Raw genomic sequence first — 5,825 nt, forward strand, 5'->3', positions numbered from 1 at the left:
ATCTATATATAGATATATCTAGAGAGATCTATATATATAGATCTATAGATAGATATAGATATAGATATAGATATAGATATAGATATAGATAGCTCTGGATGGTGCAGCTCAGTTGGTTGGAGCATCATCCCATACACCAAAAGGTCATGGGTTTGATTCCCAGTCAGGGAACATACCCAGGTTGTGGGTTTGATTCCCAATTGGGGTGGGTATGGAAGACAACCAATCAATGTCTCTCTCTCTCTCTCTCTCTCTCTCTCTCTCTCTTCAATTTAAAAAAAGTTTGGCATGTCACATTAAAAAAAACATAAAAGGAAAAAGGGGGCAATTAGATATCTAGGAGGTTTTGAAAATCTTTCCTATTCATGGGAATCCAGTAGGCTACACGTGTACAAAATGATGTTTATTGAATCCATTTTGGAAACAGACAGCATGAGAGGTTTGGGGGTTAAGAGCTCACTCAGAGTCTAGAGCAGTGATGGCGAACCTTCTGAGCTCGGCCTGTCAGCATTTTGAAAAACCCTAACTTAACTCTGGTGCCATGTCACATATAGAAATTTTTTGATATTTGCAGCCATAGTAAAAAAAGACTTATGTTTTTGATATTTATTTTATATATTTAAATGCCATTTAACAAAGAAAAATCAACCAAAAAAATGAGTTCGAGTGTCACCTCTGACACACGTGTCATAGGTTCGCCATCACTGGTCTAGAGTGATCACTTTCTGTCCTTAAACCTCAGCCACAGAAAGATCCTAGTTCAAACAATGAAAATGAATCTTCATGTCATGAAGGGGAGAAACAGTGGTTAAAACGTGGCAGCTACCACTCCTGCACCAGCTCTGATGGCTAGAATGCCTGTGAACATCAATAAAATTTCTATAGGTACAGTCTGAAATATTTACTGTACAAACATCCGGTGTGTACATAAAAGGGGAAGTTGTAAACTGGCTAACAGTCATCAGCAAAATCAAGTTCACTGGATCTGGACTGACACCCCCCTTCTCAATGTAGGAGCTCAGGTTAACTGATAACTGCTATCCGCATTAAGGCCACTTACTTTATGGAAAAGTTATTTAAAAACATATGTATTGTTAAAGTTGTAAACGAAAAAAAGATAAAGCCAAGCATGATTAATTACTTTGCCTGGATCAGTAAATACCAGTGGCAAGTGCTCAGTGAACTAAAAGACTGAAGCCATTAGTTAAAAAAAATCATCGTGTTGTTACCTACTGACGTCCCATCTGCTAATGCATGTTCGTCAATTTGTGGACTTCATCCAATACACACACCAAGATTTTTGTTTTGTTTGTTTGAAATTCTCAGATCTCCTTTGGACACTTCCCTTCTATCACTCTCGTAGAAGAATGGACAGGAAACAACTTGTTAAACACAGTTTCCAAATTACAAGCCATCGAAAGCACAACTCTGGTCATATTTGAGATCTTCCCCCAGAAGGGAAATGCTGCCAGGATTTAGAGGAGCAGAAAGATTATTGACAGGACACCAAAATGATGCAGAACACTTGGCCTTTTATGGAGTGTCCATTTACCGTTTAATTGTTCTTATCTTCTCCCCAAATTGCATTATCTTTGATTCTCCACTTTGGTTCAAATCATTCTATTATCCTGGAATTCTTGCTATGTACTTGATTTCTGGTTCAGGTAAAATGAATAGATCAACAAGCCTTTTTTTTTTTTTTAAGGCTACTAGTCCTCCTGACTTAGTCAACATCCTATAGAAAGAGAACAAGAGCCCTGGCTGGCTTGGCTCAGTGGATAGAGCGTCAGCCTGAGGACTGAAGGGTTCCAGGTTTGATGCCTAGTGTGAACTTTGATGACACCCGTAGAAATCGGTTTCCCCATCTGCAAGATGAAGAGGAAGCATATCAATGATTCTCTCTCATCATTGATGTTTCTATCTCTCTCTCCCTTTCCCTTCCTCTCTGAAATCAATAAAGAAATAAATTTTTTTTAAAAAGAAAGAGAACAAGCATATTAGGACAGGTAGTTCCCGGCCTCAGGTCTGCCCTTGATGCCTAGTGTGAACTTTGATGACACCCGTAGAAATTGGTTTCCCCATCTGCAAGATGAAGATCTGGATTATGTCAGCGGGGACTTTCAATTCCAAATTCAGTGGAAGATTGTGGCTCAGGCCCCTGGGACAACCTGAGAAACAAGTGGTCTGAGCATGACCCTTGTCACGCTGGAGTCCTGGGGGCAGACACACATGGCTGGCTAGAACAGAGTCTCCTCATCTGAGGAGGATCTGGACAAGGAGAGCCTCAGAAGTGGCCAAAGAATGTCCAGTCATTATCAGTGACCCTGGCTGCTCACCCCTCGGTGCACACAGAACAGAGCCTGCAGGTGTAACACCAGGGTTACAGCTCAGCAGAAACTCCTCTGCTGGAGAACGCAGTGTCTCTGGGAGGAGCTTGGTAGCTGCTGAGCTGCTCCCAAATAGCCAGGGACTTTAAGGCTGTGGTGCTCATCCTGGGCACTTCAGCTAGCAGCTGCGGTCCTTTCACTAATATCATGCAGCTCAGACCTTAACTTCCCCGTCATTCTTGCTCTCTCCCCTTCACTTCATGCAGAGTTGAAAAAGCCTTTTATGAGGCATTAGGGGGGTTAGTGAATATCGGCCTTACTAGCTCCTATTTCCTTCCTTTTTATCATCGGTTAAACTCGAGGCCAGAAGCTGGGGCGAGAAGCCAGAAGCTGGGGCGAGAAGACGAAATGGAGGGAAGGTCAGAGCAGCTGCCCCAGTGCTCACAGTTGGCATGAGATTGGTTTAGACAACTTTCATTTCATTTTTTAAAAATATATTTTTAAAATTGATTTTGAGAGAGGAAGAGAGAGAGAGAGAGAGAGAGAGAGAGAGAGAGAGAGAGATTGATTGGTTGTTGTTTCCCATATGCACCCTGATTGGGTATCAAACCCACAACCTGGTATGTTAGTATGTGCCCTGACTGGGAATCAAACCAGGACCTTTCAGCGCATGGGGCAACATCCAACCAACTGAGCCACACCGGCCAGGGCCAACCTTCATTTCTTGACTGCTATGTATATAAACGCTGTTCCTACAATTAGAGCATATTCACCAGCTCAGTCTCAGGAGTGGGAAGCTGAGCCCATGTCCCCCATGGGAGCTGGAAGGTCCAGGTGCCTGCTCTCCCTGCCTCCTCTGCAGCCACCCCATGTGCACATGTACTGGTTCAGACAGCACATGCATAGGCTCCGTCACAGATGTGAGGACTAGTGATGGTAAAAAGCAGACACAGAGGAAGGATGGACTTTAATCCAGCATCCAATGGCTGCAGCATCTCACTTCCAGGAAGAGGCATGGAAGTGATGTCGAAGCCTTTGGCAATGCTGGCTGGACAGGATGCGACATCAATTGAAGTGCCCAGAAGCAGCAATGGTATGCTCTACTGTGACTCAAGAGTAAAAGATTATGGGAGCTTCCAGGAGCACAGGTATTGTGGATGAATTTGTGTCTCCATAAAAATCCCAAGCTGCAGAAAGGGAAGGCATAGTACCATCTAGTGCAGGGGCGGGCAAACTTTTTGACTCGAGGGCCACAATGGGTTCTTAAACTGGACCGGAGGGCCGGAACAAAAGCATGGATGGAGTGTTTGTGTGAACTAATACAAATTCAAAGTAAACATCATTACGTAAAAGGGTACGGTCTTTTTTTTTTTTTTTAGTTTTATTCATTTCAAATGGGCCGGATCCGGCCCGCAGGGCGTAGTTTGCCCACGGCTGGTCTAGTGTGAAAGGCTGTGATTGAAATAGAGGCAGAAAGATAATTCAGGTTCATCAAAAGTGACCTTGTGAAATAAATTCTTCCTGATGGAGTAACTGGCAGAAGGTAAGTCTTGCTGTCTAGCTTGTTATGAGAAGGCACTTTCCTAGGGACATTTCCATGGTGACTGGGGAGTCTTTCAGAGGTGGCAAAGCTGGGCTAGAACTCAGGTCACTGACTCCCAAGCCTGTACTTTTCCCACTCCACCCAAAATTCTCCTCTTCCTCCTGTGGCTTTGGCCTCCTGAGAGCTTCCTTGTCCAAGGGCAGTGGGGCCAACAACAGAGCCCCGAGGTCATTCAAGTTTGCCCAACAAATACTCCCCATTCTCGTCACTACTTGGATCTGCCCTGCCCCCAACTTTATATCTCCAGAGAACACTATTCAACATTCCTACTAGAGGATTAAGGACTTGGAGTGTCTTGTCTCCTCATTCACATCCTAAAATCTAAAGTTGGGAGAGGATATTGCTTAATCCAAAGGGATTGTGTGCTAATGGAGGCATCTTGAGCATGAACAAGTGAAATGTCCAGATTTCCATTTCCTGATGATATGGAGAATATAGTTCTTGGGTTGTTTATTGGATTTCTAATATTAATCCCTAGGAGTGGGGTCTCTTTCTCCTGCCCCTGCTCTCCTTCACACCAGGAACAGCTCCCATAGAGCCCTCTCGCCCCCACCCTCACTGTGGAGAGGGAATCCCAACTCCACACCCACCTCCAGGAGCTTCCAGGAGCATAGAAGTCATAGGAACCAAACAAATGGAGTAGAAAGCAGTCTTTTATTAGGAAATCACTGAGAGAAGCAGCCCAGGTTTAGGCAACCTCGATGAGAGGAAGAATGAGCCATGTGAGAAAGGCATTCAAATGCTGTAGGGACCAGGGACTGCAGTCCTGGGTCTTCACTGGTGCAACAAGAGCAGGCTCCACCTGGTAGGAGAGAGGAGAACCAGAGCTATGAGTCAGCAGGTCAAAGCACTCAGAGGCAGTGAGAGATAGGGTCAAGTCCACATGTCACTCCTGTAAGAAGCCCAGTTACAGCCTCTGAGACCCCTCAGTTTCCCCATCACCTTCCAGTATCCTCCCTCTCAAGAACCAAGGATCATTTCCCACCGCTCAGCTTTCTCTGTGCCCCTGGGAGTTACCTCTTCCTCCATTCAGTTCTTGGGCATCATACAGACTCTTCCACAATAGCCCATACAGCACTTCTTGTTCCCGGCACATTGAGAATCCATCATACATTTGTTAGGGGGATTCATCATGGCGCACTTCATCTGAATCCTGGGGCAGGAGCCAGGCTTTGGTGGAACTTTGACTGGACCATGCCCCATGCCTGGACGTGTAACTTGTCCTTTGTCCAGAACTTGGTAAGCTTCTTGAAAGAAGAAACGTACCCATAGTTAGACACCATCTCCCTCTTTCAACTATCTTGTCTTTCTTCTTGGTCCAGTCACTGCTCACTCCAGTGTCCCCCAAATTATGACCTGAGGCGGAGGAGGATCACCAAGGCTAACTCGGGTTTGTGCTCTCGGAAGGCTATTCCCTGAGCTTTGGGGAAGGGTCTACAGGACCACAGTTTGCCATCCCTCCATTCCAAGTCCGGTGCTCAGGAGGCGATGCCAGACTGGAGTGACTCCAAGAAGTGAGAAGGATACATTGTCACTTCTGAGGGGAGAAGAGCTCCAAGACACCGGCCAGGAGACCTGAGCTCCTCCTGGCTCTGGAGATCGCCTTGACAATTCCTCACCCTCTCTAGGTCTCAGTGTCCTCCTTAGTAAAATGGTGGTCTTCTTCAAATTACATGCTTTCTGAGGCCTTGCAGGTTCTTAACCTCCTCTCAGAGGACTGATTAGTCTCAGGTGATTTTACAGGGCAGACAGACAGGGGACAGACCCTACACCCAGGGCCCAGATTCCCGGGACTCCTCACTTCATTCTGCAGAAGTCCCAACGTCTAAGGCCAAGGCCACATAACAACACTTCTCCCACAGTCTTCCTATCTCAGTCCTGGGGTGAAAAGCTGG

At 45.6% G+C, this 5,825-nt stretch overlaps 1 long non-coding RNA gene across 1 annotated transcript; it reads right to left on the reverse strand.

Annotated features, from left to right (window-relative positions):
- Positions 1-1,358: 1,358 nt before the first annotated feature.
- Positions 1,359-4,732, reverse strand: LOC106695915. Its single transcript, XR_002827800.1, has 3 exons — positions 4,521-4,732; positions 1,553-1,655; positions 1,359-1,465 (listed from the first exon to the last, which is right to left on the reverse strand). It is a non-coding gene; the product is annotated as an uncharacterized LOC106695915 (long non-coding RNA).
- Between the last annotated feature and the right edge of the window lie 1,093 nt (positions 4,733-5,825).

This window comes from Myotis lucifugus, unplaced genomic scaffold (genome assembly GCF_000147115.1).
Source record: "Myotis lucifugus unplaced genomic scaffold, Myoluc2.0 scaffold_4646, whole genome shotgun sequence".
Lineage (NCBI taxonomy): Eukaryota > Metazoa > Chordata > Mammalia > Chiroptera > Vespertilionidae > Myotis > Myotis lucifugus.